At 36.7% G+C, this 13,617-nt stretch overlaps 1 non-coding gene across 1 annotated transcript; it reads right to left on the bottom strand.

The window, feature by feature from the left end:
- Positions 1 to 142: 142 nt before the first annotated feature.
- LOC115030574 lies at positions 143 to 249 on the bottom strand. Its single transcript, XR_003836146.1, has one exon. It is a non-coding gene; the product is annotated as a U6 spliceosomal RNA (small nuclear RNA).
- Positions 250 to 13,617: the final 13,368 nt, after the last annotated feature.

Below are 13,617 nucleotides of genomic sequence, written 5' to 3'. Positions count from 1 at the left end.
TCCCACCAACAATGGAGGAGTGTTCCTCTTTCTCCACATCCTCGCCAGCATCTGCTGTCACCTGAGTTTTTGATCTTAGCCATTCTGGCTGGTGTGAGGTGGAATCTCAGGGTTGTTTTGAGTTGCATTTCCCTGATGATTAAAAAATATGGAACGCTTCACGAATTTGCGTGTTATTCTTGGGCAGGGGCCATGCTAATCTTCTCTGTATCGTTCCAATTTTAGTATATGTGCTGCCGAAGCTAGCACCATAAAGTTTTTAATAGTAATGTATGTCCATTATATCATGTACAACTATAGCAATTCCTTATGTATATATACATAAGCATATACAAAGTTTACTTATCAATTAGAATACACTAAAATACATGAAATTATATTTCTGGGTTTGGAATATAGCTCAGTGGGAGAGGACTTTCCTAGTATATATGAAGGCCTGGATTTAGTCCTAATGCACAGAAGGGAGGGAGAAGAAGAGGCAGAAGGAGGAGGAGGAATGATATAAGCAGCAGCAACATTATCACAAATGTTTTTAATTTTTAATATCTAACCTTAAAACCTTCAAAATAGCTAAAATAAAAGAATATATACGTATATAAGGTATAAAATAAAATATGAACACATAAAGATATAAAATTAAGTTTTAATATTCACTTCATCAATTTAGTTAAAAATTATAGATTAATTATTCCTGTTGTATCCTTATTAACAACCAAGTTTAAATCAATGAAGGAGAAAACTAGCATTTAATTATTCTGAAAATTCTTGATAATAATCAAGCTGAATATTGCATTTGAAATATATGCTATAGTTGCTACACCTATTTTATAATGTTTAGTCATTACAAGTAATCACAACCTATAAATACTTGTGTATATTTTGCAGTACTCAGACCATTACAATTACTTTCTTTAGTTAGACTCTCAAAAGTATAATCCCTAGGCATGGGTACCCTATGGCCTTTACCTGATAGTAAAAAAGAAAATTAGTTTGGAATCACTGAGATTGCCAAACTTCTCTTGACAGTGTTAGCGATTTTGTTTTTGAATTAATAACAGGAAACACTTAATATGTATCAGTGTATTTCATTAGTATGTTTTAATTATGATTATTATTGAACAAATGGTTTGAAAGCTCACTGTAATCAGACACACCAAGAACAATGCTAACAGTCACAGGACTTGTTAAATCTGACACAGGAATAAAGAAGATTGTCAAATATTACATTGTTTATTTCACAGACTCTAAATCTGTCAAATCTTACCCACTTCTTCCTTTTGGTTATTTGCCTTGGAGAGAACATTATTATTGAAATCATAAAGAAAAAATACTTAATTCTCTCAAACCATTAAAAAAGTTTGGGAAGGAAGGCTTAAACATACTGTCCATTAGAAGCAGACGGGAACTCTCACCTTAACATAACCAGAATTCTGAAGAAATGAAAAATTCAAGATATTCTATTTCCCAAACTACAAATTATAACATCTCACATAAATGTACCTTTGCAATTTAATCACTCAGAGGCCAGTCCTTGAGCCTTAGAGACAAAGGGAAGTATATCCTGTGTTTAAAGGGAACAAAAAGAGGAAGCTTTAGAAAAATAGGTAATCAAAATATTTCAAATAGGCTGTTACATTTTTATGACCTGCTATTTTGTGTATAAGTGTCAGTAGAAGAACATAAAAGGATTCATATTTTTAGATGAGTAGGTTCCAAAATGGCCTCTGAATACTGGTTTCTTTATGGTGTGGCCATTTCAGTTCAGATAACTGTGGGTTTTTTTTTTAACATTTAAAGAAACATATGTCTCATTTGCTTCATGTATATAGAGGGAACACTAGGATATAATCAGTAAACAAACTTTCTTATCCTTATATCTTTCATCAAATTCAAGAATAACTCACAAGAGTTTGTGCTAAACTACCTTCACTAACTTCAGGGGTGAATCTTGATTTGCTCCATATGAAATCTCATTGGGAGTATGGCCTGTATTTCTAAACTGTCTTACTAGATGAACAATGTTCTCAATGTCTACAACACAATAATCTGTACCAGCAAATATTACAACCTCCAAACTGAGACCACAGGAAGACCTCCTAATGTTACACCTATAACCTGCCATTCAGACCAAGGAAAATTAAATCTACAAGTCTCTCAGTATTTTTTTAATTAAGATTTATTTATTTATTTATTTATTTATTTATTTATTTTATGTGTGAGAACACTGTCACTGTCTTCAGACACATCAGAAGAGGGCATCTGATTTCATTACAGATGGCTGTGAGCCACCATGTGGTTGCTGGGACTTGAACTCAGGATATCTGAAACAGAAGTTAGTGCCCTTAACATCTCTCCAATCCCAAGCCTCTCAGTTTTACCTGGCATCATCAAGGTCTGTTTTCTTGATTTCTTCTTCTATCAATGTCTTGATCAGATCAGATCTTCCTAGTTTCAGCCATATGCTTCTAAGGCACTGTATTCCCAGAAGTTTACATCTATGTATATATATGCAAACACACTAACTATACTAACTATGCTTCTTTCTGGCCAGCAACTCTCTTGGTTAACGTTATATATGAGTCCTTCAAAAGAGCAGACTTCTGTGAGTTTTTCCTTTATGCAGAGCATTTAATACCTTTCCCTTAGGCCACACTTCCTGCCTTTGGAGACACTGATACCCTTCACTCAGTAAACCAAACCAGTGGGGATGCCCATACAAAAATCAGTATGATGTTTCCTATAAATGTTTGAAGAATTTTAAGGTTTCTTTTAAAAAGTATTTGGCTTTGAGTAACTTTCTCAAGGTTGGCGGTAATTTTTCTGGCAACCGATGATGATAGTTGGAAGTTGAATGAAATATGAAACTGTACCTAATCTGTCAGAGTAACTCCACAGGCATGAATTAAATTACTATTAATTCTTGAATCCATAAATCTTCACAAACCCGTACACACTCACAAGCACACAAAGCATGTTAATTTCCTATTAGGTCCAATTTCAGATTCTCAGTAATACCTGTGTCTTCCAAGGATACTGGAAATATGGGTATTGCAAGGGAAAGGTTAAACAGTATTTTACAGCATACGCATCAGATCCACTGCTATACGATCCTGAAGCTGACTCAAGACATATTACCTAACAAGCAAAATTGTTCACTCTGAAAATCTGAAAGTTTAGATGATCTTTACTTTGTTGGATAATATATCTCACCACCACTCCAAAAAATCTCAGAGATAAAAAAAACCAAGACTTTGCATATACTAGGCAAAAGTTCTGCCCCTGAGACATCCAAAAATGCAACTGGTTGTTCACTTGGAAGTAAAGACTATTAAATAATCTCACTTTCTTCTTTTTACTCTATTGAATAAATCTATGCTACAAGGTTATCCATATATGAGATGTCTGATAGTAGTACTTTAAAAAGCAGCTCTGGTTATCTTTTGTAGAATAAGACTATTAATAATAAACAAAAATTAACATTTGCATTTTTCAACTCCTTTTTTCCATTTGAAGAAAATGCACATGTACTCATATCATGCTAATGCTATATATAATTTACTAAATACACTTAAGAATTATTGACTTTCATATGTTGTATAAAGAATCTTGAAGAACTTAGAGTAGCCTGAACAGAGCAGAGGGGTCTGGAGAGAGGCCTCAATCAAGTAAACTGACTTTTGTGACTGATGTGCAACTAAAGCCCAGTTTGGTTATTTCACTTGAAAGATCCAGAAAATGGTTCTAAGCAACTTTGACTCCATTCTTGGTCTCATATCTACTTCTAGATAGATCTCCCAGAGCCATAAAGGCTGATTTATATAGTCTTTATCCAGTTAAAACTTTTCCAACCTCCTATCTTATCAAATAGAGCCAAAATCTGAGTTAACATATTTTGCTTGAATTTAGATCACCAGCACACACAGAAAAGGCTAAGTATGGAGGTGTGTGCTTGTAATCCTAGAGCTAGAAAGGCAGAGATAATGGGATTCCTGAAGTTGACTGTCTTCTCAGACTTCCTGAATTACTAAGGCCTAGATTCAGAGGGAGACTGTTTCACAACCAGCTGTCAACATGACAACTCTGACCACATGCACATGTACATACATATTCAAATATTGACACCACATGCATACATACATATCATATATAGATAACACAGAGAGAGAGAGAGAGAGAGAGAGAGAGAGAGAGAGAGAGAGAGAGAGAGAGAGAGCGCTTCAGATGGATATCTCCCATAAGTCATCCGGAAAATTTTGTCTCTAGAAATCACAAGTGAAAGCAAGGAGTCACAGGAATTGAAGATTGTGTGACATTGGTACAGCCCAGACATGAGCCACCTGTGATGAAGTCTGACAACTTTCTAAATTAAATGCAAATATCATTTTCAAATGTGTGCTTATCCCCCTTGGGAATAAAGCTTCCTTAACAATCTGACAATCTGAGAATCAGCTAGTGAAAAGGATCAGACCAACACATCCAGGAACACACAGTCCTCACACCATTCTCATTCCAAGCAGCAGCCTTGGACTCTGAATCATAGCTACCGTCAGCTGAGTGAACCAGTGCAAACAAACACACAATAACCAAAGCAAATATGATAACTCAACTTTTGGCTCTATTCAATGAGATAGGAGGTTGGAAAGATTTTTTTTAAAGATTTTGTTTATTTTTATTTTTATGAATACACTGTAGCTATCTTCAGAAACATGCCAGAAATGTGCATTGGATCCCATTACAGATGGTTGTGAGCCACCATGTAGTTGCTGGGAATTGAACTCAGGACCTCTAGAAGAGAAGTCAGTGCTCTTAACCACTGAGGCATCTCTCCAGCCCTGGTTGGAAAGAATTTTATCTAAGTAAAGACTATATGAATGAGCCTTTTATGGGCATTAGAAATTAGAAATAGACAAGGAACCAAGTTGCCTGGAAGAATTGTTTTGGGCCTTTCAACTGAAAATAACTATACTTGGCTTTGTTTGGTACAAGTTGGGAACAATGTGATAACACACTATTTATCTACTTTCCTCAGTTATGTTCAACTCCTGCAAATTTAAGTTATGATTTTCAGATCTTGAGCTGTGTCAGAGACCTAGAGATTATAGTCATTTTGTGCAAATGCCATAAAACAAGTGTTTCCATGCCTTCAGCCCATGAGAAAATGCTTGTTATAATACCTGTTAATAAAGAAGTAACAATTCATAACACAGTCTAGAAACGCTGCCACACCCATTGGATTACTAGTTAGATAGCAAGTTACTGTGTTGTGTTCATGTTTACATTTTTTGGAAGTGCAGCGTTTGGGTCTGCCTAATATTTAGACGTTGATCCCTGACTAGGTGCCAGTGAATGGGCAGATCAATGAAGAGATAAATGGTAGCTGCAAACGCCAAATACTCACTGAATAATGGGATGGATACGTGAGTGCATTGCTAAGAAGAACTACCAAGTTCAGGAATTAATAGGTGAATTAATGACTAGAAACATGAAAAGTCTATAACCACATAGAAAGCTGCCACTCTGCCATGCCTGATGCCAACTGCCTTCAAGTCTGTCTGCATACTGAAATCAACTGTAAAGCTTTGAAAATTTACTTAGTGCAAAGAAATCAGATCTCATTGGTCCAGGGCCATAATGATGGAGAAGTACTTTATAATCAGCATTAAAAACAGCTGCTGGGTTTCTCTTTCAGTCTCAAATTATGTCAGCTACCTAGGTTTTACATTTTGCTCTTTCTCTAAAAGCCCATGTAAATACTAAGTCTCCCTTTCTTTCCAGTCTGCTTTAACTCTTGAGACCTTGATTGATAAATGGGGTCATGAAAATCAATGTCCTTTTCCCCTCTTTTACTATTTAAATCTTTTGTTTGTTTGTTTGATTTGTTTTGTTTTTCGAGACAGGGTTTCTCTGTGTAGACCTGGCTGTCCTGGAACTCACTTTGTAGACCAAGCTGGCCTCAAACTCAGAAATCTGCCTGCCTCTGCCTCCCAAGTGCTGGTATCAAAGGTGTGCACCACCATGCCCCGCTAGTTAAATCTTTTGCATCTTCACTTCAAATAAATAGAATGTAGAGCCAATTCTCCGTAATTAAGTGCCCAAATTATACATTAATATTATCATGTTTTCTATAGTCACTTTAATGAAACTCTAATCTGAATAACGGGCACCTGCAAAATGGAAATGTATTTGTTAATGCTGTCACTTAAATATACTTTAGTGAATGTGAACATGGTCTGTGATTAAACAAAGCTTACAAAGTTCTTGTGTAAATCGGGCCCACAATAAGTTTGAAGCATCACTGATTCTGAGGAATATCATTATTTACAATGTACAGAAGAAAACAACACAAAAAACTTAAATGATAATAAAATGTTAAAATTAAAAGATGGTAAGGGCAGTGATGGAAATGTCACGTACTTTCACATTTTACTGCTTAGCATGTATCGTAAAATTCATTCCAGACACTGTTACAGTAAAATATCTTAGTAAGTCTGTCATATGTAATATTCCCTAAATCAGTGCATATTTTTTTAAGTATGTAGAAAACTCAACTCAAGACAGATTCAAATAAAAAGTAGAATACTTAAGCCCTCACAACTGAGTAGTTCAAAGCTGTGTCTAGCTGGAGACATAAGGGAAAATCAGATTAATTGCATTATGTATCTCTCTTAATTTTGTTTCCTTTATGATTTAGCTATAACAAACAAACAAACAAACAAAAATAATCTCACGAATTCAAATGGCAATGAGAGCTTATGGGACTTCTAATTGTATTAATGATTGTTCAGCTGAGTGATAAAGCACTCACTGTTTTAGGGTTTTACTGCCATAAACAGACATCATGACCAAGGCAACTCTTTTTTTTTTTTTTTTTTACACTATATTTTCCTTATTTGGTCATCCACTGATGAGAACCTAGTGCCACAGCAAGCCTGGGTATGTGGGTGTTTCTGCAGTAAGATGACTTTCATTCCTTTGGATTCGTGCCCATAAGTGTTACAGCCCCATCATAAGACAGTTCCAGTTTAAAATTTTTAACAGCCTTCGTGGTGACTTCCACAGTGGTTAGAATAAGGTACATTCCCAGCAATGGTATATTAAAGGTTCCCCTTTCCCTACATCCTCACCAGCGTTTGTTTTCGTCAGGCTTTTTAAATTTTTTTATTACATCTTTTCCTCAATTACATTTCCAATGCTATCCCAAAAGTCCCCCATATCCACCCCCCTACTTCCCTACCCACACATTCCCACTTTTTTGGCCCTGGCGCTCCCCTGTACTGGGGCATATAAAGTTTGCATGTCCAATGGGCCTCTCTTTCCAGTGATAGCCTACTAGGCCATCTTTTGATACATATGCAGCTAGAGTCAAGAGCTCCGGGGTACTGGTTAGTTCATAATGTTGTTCCACCCATAGGGTTGCAGTTCCCTTCAGCTCCTTCTGTACTTTCTCCAGCTCTATCTGGGTCCTTTCAGCAGAATCTTGCTAGTGAATGCAATGGTGTCAGCTGGATGCTGATCATGGGATGGATCTCTGGATATGGCAGTCTCTAGATGGTCCATCCTTTCATCTCAGCTCCAAACTTTGTCTCTGTAACTCCTTCNATGGGTGTTNTNTTNCCAATTCTAAGNAGGGGCANAGTGTCCNCACTTNNGTCTTCATTCTTCTTGAGTTTCATNNGTTTAGCAAANTGTATCTTATATCTTGGGTATCCTAAGTTTTGGGCTAATATCCACTTATCAGTGAGTACATATTGTGTGAGTTTCTTTGTGATTGTGTTACCTCACTCAGGATGATGCCCTCCAGGTCCATCCATTTGGCTATGAATTTCATTCTTTTTAATAGCTGAGTAGTACTCCATTGTGTAAATGTACCACATTTTCTGTATATTCCTCTGTTGAGGTGCATCTGGGTTCTTTCCAGCTTCTGGTTATTATAAATAAGGCTGCTCTTATAAGGACAACATTTAATTGAGGCTAGTTTACAGGCTCAGAGTTTCTGTCCATTATCATCAAAGCAGATGCATGGCAGCATCCAAGCAGGCATGGTGCAGGAGGAGCTGAGAGTTCTACATTTTCATCTGAAGGATGACACTAGACATGTAGCTTGGATGGGGGCGGGGGTTAAAGCCCAAGCCCACAGTGGAACACCTACTCCAACAAGGTCACACCTCCAAATAGTGCCAATCCCTGGGCTAGGCATATTCAAACCACAAGACTCACCAAAAGTAACTTAAGGAAAAAAGGAGGTTATTTTGGCTTCTAGTTCCAGGAGTTTTCATAATGGTAGGGAAGGCATGACATCCTGACAGAAATAGGAAACTAATCCCATTTTCCTACATACATAGAAGAGAGAAGAAAGGGAAGAAAGGAAATAGAGAGATAAGAGATGGAGAGAGGGAGAGATGGAGGGCTGGGAAGAGGTAGAGGAAGGAATGGAGAGGTAAGATCATAAACTCTTAGACCAACCCCAGAAACTTACTTCTTTCTGCAAGTCTGGAGCCCCTAAACATTCCATAACCTTTAGAAACAGGGCGAACAAGTGGGACATAGTGATCAAACACATGAATCTATGATGGGTATTTCTCATTCAAGCCACCGCAACATCCAATCAAATTCAGTAAAAAAGAAATATACTCTATACACAGGATCTTTTATCAGAAGTTCTGCATTTGAGGTTTACTGTGATGTGAGAGCCTTCACTTAGGACACCTGTACATTCCTGAACTGACTGTTGTGGACAGGGGAATGTGGCAATCCATCTGACTTAGATCTGTTTGCCTTGAACACCCCAATTATGGGTAAGGCTCAACAGAAACCACATGGAGGAATAATGGGTAAGAGCTTTGTTTCCAGACTAAAATAGTGATTCTTGGGTCATGATGCATCTTTGTACATAGATGGCAAGGTGGAAGATGTCTTCCCAGTCTACATGTTATAAAGGAAATGGTATCATCTGGTGAATCTCTTTTTAACCCAGGTGGCAAATGCATTATCACACCTTTTCTTAGAAGTCTTAGAATCCTGGCTTTTATTGTAGGACTATGAAGGCATAGCAGACCTATTATAATGCAGTATTTCATATCATTGACTATTACAAATTTGCCAACCAGACACTGAGAAATAGATGAATAGAGAGGATACTAGAGAAAAATCTATAAAACCAGGGAGGCAGGGAGTAAGACAATTCTTTCCTATAAATAAGGTAAAATGTGAGTGGGAAAATTGTAAAAGTAGAAAAATTGCATTTTATTGCCTATCTTATTCATTATATCATTAGATATAACAGTTTTCTATTATATTGATTATATTAGTTAGGGTTTATTATATAATAATATACCACAACCAAAAGCAACTCCAGGAAAAAATGGGGTTTGTTTTTGTTTGTTTATTTTTTTATCTCAAGATTCCAGAGGGTTAAGAACTATCTTGTCACAAAAGACATGGTATAGTAGGAAAAGCAGGAACTTACTTGATCACATTTTTGTCCATTCAAGAAGCAAAGAGTAAGAAAAATTGGTGGAGTAAGGTTATAAACCCCAAAGCTCCCCTAGAAAAGTACCACCTTCCTTAAAAGCTCTGCCTCCAAAAGGTCTCATAAACAGTACCACCAACTGGGGAACAAATGTTTTAATTCATCAACCTATGGGTGACATTTTTCACTTGAACCACGACACAACTCATTACAATCAAATTTTAAAAATCTGAAAAATACAAATTGCACTGAATATATCAAGAGAAGGTGGCTTTCCTAGCACTCATATGCAAATCACTTGCACATGATTTATCAGCTGGTGGGTGTATGGTGAAGGCAGGGCTGTGCCCCCAAAAATTCTCTAAACAGAACAAAACTCATAGCTATACTAAGTACTGTTTTAATAAAAGATGCTCGATCAATTATTAATTCTCATGGAATATTGAAGATTATTTCAAAATGCCAACATCCTTTTGAAAAAAAAAAAAGGACAGTTTTATGGAAACGGCATCAAAGTGAGCAAAAGTAGCGTAATATGTTCTCTGCTGAGAAATGTAGTCTGAGTAATGATTCTCTTACTGAAGATCAGCAGGTGGGAGTCAGAGAGTTCTTACACCGCCCTCATTTCTGCTCCCCAATCAGTAGCTGTGAAGACAGAAAGGAAAGGCTACAAGCCTCTGCGGGTGTTGGGAGCAAATACCTGCACCCCCAATACCATTGAGTTTTTGGAAAAACAGAGAAGATTGAGAGAACCCAAATTTCTATTATTCATGAAGAACCACATGAATGCCCAATCTGTATATCGTTCTCTAATTTGCTTCATAGATCTATTTCCCTCACCAAGAGTTTTGCATTCTACATTCATTTTCTATGGAAACCCCCAAAGCAAGAGAGAAACTGCTTTTAGGAGAAAAGGAAGGTTTCATTTATTTTCCCCTTGCCCAGGAAAAGTTTCATTTTTTATTGTTTATAGAGATCTTTACTAATTTTCAAAACAAATTCCACTTAATTTTGACAGACCTATGCATCTATGTAACACACATATCTATTGTTATGAAATTTATCACTCCACAAATGTGCCTGAACAACTGTAAAACTAGTACCACCACCTCCCCCATCCCACCGTACTCTTTAGTGGATGTTAATATAATCACTTTGTTCCTTTTTTTGATGAGTCATTTCTCATACTTACTCATTCTTCTACTGGTGGGAATTTGCACTTTTTTTCAATTTGGAGATTTTTAATAACATACTGTATTTTGAGGATATATAATTTATTTCTATTAGATCATTAAGAGTGAGAATGGGAGAAAGTGAGGGCAGAAAGTAACTTTGTTAGAATTTCCCAGTGAATAATCCAAAGTTTTACCGTGTTGCATTCCCACTAAACTAACTCTCCCAGAGAGTTCCAGTGGCTCTGCATTCTTCTCATCACCTGATAATGTCAGTCTTATAACCTTATACCCTTATTTATGGTGTCTAAATTATAGATTTCTCATAACTAATATTGATGATCCCTTTTCTCATCCTTCTATAAAATATGCATTCACATGTTTTGCCCTTTTAAATATAGAGATTTTATATGTCTGAGATGTAGGGATATTTTATCCACTCCAAATACAAACCTGTAGTCTGAAGTGATTAGTGTAAATAAGGAGCTGCAATTGCTGTCACTGTAGCTTGCCTGTTCATTTATTGATAAGCTTAAAATTTCAACTGTAACTTTGATTCAAAATTTAAATTTATGAAACATTGCTGTATGCCCAATATTAATGAATACTTAAGGGACATTTAAAAGAAAGGTACATTCCGCTGTGTTAGATTTTTTTGTTCTGTGAATGGCACTGCATACAGCATTCAGAGTCTTCAGTGGACTTCTGAATCACTCCATCAACAGTCAAAAGAAATCTTGTAACAATCTCTACCTTGACAGAGCTATTTTCACCCTTAGTTCTATGAATTGTATATTCGTGTATTTTGAGTGTTTCTAGGTGGTTCAGTGTCACTTTGAATTGTGCTATGAATATTTGTATCCTCCCCAAATTCCTCTGTTGAACTCGCTCTTGAAGGTGGTATATTAGAAGAAGAAAACCTCTGGAAACAACAGGATTTTTATTATCAGATCCCTGATACATTTTCTTTTTCATTTTCGATCTGAATTCCTTTTATTTCCTTTTGATGTGTAACTTCCTCATCTGGAACTTGCAGTGTAATAATAATACATGTCCTGTTGTACTTTATGATTTCTGCACACTCACAACTAATGTCTTACTGGGTAATTTGTATACAGTCATGATATATAATAATTTTAACGTGTTGCTGGATTCAGAATGTTAATTCCTTGCTAGAGAAATTTAAATCAATATTCACAAAGAACTTTAGCCTGTAGGATTTTTTTTTCTTCTCTTCCTGTGGTGTCATTTGCTTTAGTTTCTGAATAGTAGTCTCAAATTTCTGGAAGACCTTTAAGTCTTTGTTGGAAGGTTTTTGATTCACCGTGTTTGATGTGGGTCTTTTCATATGTGCTATTGAGTAAATTTTGGAAGTTTTCAGGACTCTAGGAATTTGCCTGCCCCATCTAGGCTATCTCATATACTGACATCCAGTAGTTCAGAGTATTCTATGCTCTCTATTTCTGTAAGATTGACATCAGCGTTCAACTTTGTCATTTCTTGATTCAAGTAATTTGAATCATCTCTCCTTTTTCCTCTGACAGAAATGAGACTTGAAAAATATCAATTTGTTTTTGTGGTTGTCTCGTCTCCATTTTATTGAACTCTGTGCCAATCATCCAATTAAAGTCTATCATTTATTCTAGTTACTTTGCGTGTAGTTTATCTTTCTTTTCTAGCATCTTAAAAGGGACATATGAAGGCTTAAGATTCCCAACGTGACAGGATCTAGGTTCACCTAAGAAATGAGGAACATGTCTGTGAGGGAGTTCCTACAGTTATTCGAGGTGAGAAGACCTAACTTTAACATGGATGGGCACACCCCATAGGCTAGAGCTCCAGACTCAATAAAAAGACCTAACTTTAACATGGATGGGCACACCCCATAGGCTAGAGCTCCAGACTCAATAAAAAGGTGAACTGTGCACCAACATTCATGGATAAAACATTTCCGCCATAACGTTCCTGCAGAGATGCAGTGTACCCTCCTCCATATACAAACATTAAACCCGTATCTTAAATTACCTTCACCATATTATTTTCCCACTGCCATGAAGAAAGAAAGCCAATTTATTGACTTGATATCTCTTTTCAATTCAATGTAGGCATTTTCTTTTCAAAACTTCCCCCACTGATGACTTTTGTTATACTCCTTCAGTTTTTATGTGTTCTGTTAGGTTTTATCTCAAAGTGCAATAAGTTACTTTTGTGGTTTCCTTTTTGGTTCATTTGCTTTTTTAAAGTCTAGAGTTCTACTACCTCACATATTACATCTCAGGCACAGTTTGCCCTTCATCCTCTTCCTTCTACCTCGATCCACACCTCCGTTTCCCTTCAGAAAAGGGCAGGCCTCTCAGGGATATCAACAAAACATGATATTTCAAGTTGCAATAAGACTAGGTACCTCCCTTAATATTAAAGCTGGACCATGTAACTAAGCAGGAGAAAGAGGCCCCCAAAGCAGGCAAAAGCTGGGTCTTGTGGTAGATCAATCTCCATTCCCACTATTAGAAGTTCCACAAGAAGACCAAGCTACACAACTATAACATATATGCTGATGGCCTAAGTAAACCCAGGCAGGCTCTCAGAGTGTCAGTTCATTTTCTGTGAACCCCTATGAGCCTAGGTTAGCTAATTCTGTGGGTTTTCTTGTGATGTCCTTGAGCCTTCTGGATGCTGCAGTCTTTCCTATCCTCTTCTACAGGTGTCCCTAAGCTCCAAGTAATGTTTTGTTGTGGATCTCTGAGTCTGTTTCCATTAGTTGCTCGATGAAGTCTCTCTGATAACTATTATGCTAAACTCCAGTCTACAAGTATAATACAGTATTGTTAAGAATCATTTCATTCATGAACTAGCTTGGTTTGGTTTTGACAGTCATGTTTGGTTTCATCCTCCTAGATCTCTGTGTTATCCAGGCTCTGGTTCCTGGCCTCTGAGGCAGTGTCAGCCATAGGCTTCCTCTCATGGCATAGGTCT

This window comes from Mus caroli, chromosome 2, assembly GCF_900094665.2.
Source record: "Mus caroli chromosome 2, CAROLI_EIJ_v1.1, whole genome shotgun sequence".
NCBI classification, from domain to species: Eukaryota; Metazoa; Chordata; class Mammalia; order Rodentia; family Muridae; genus Mus; species Mus caroli.
This window is presented reverse-complemented; position numbering and strand designations above follow the sequence as displayed.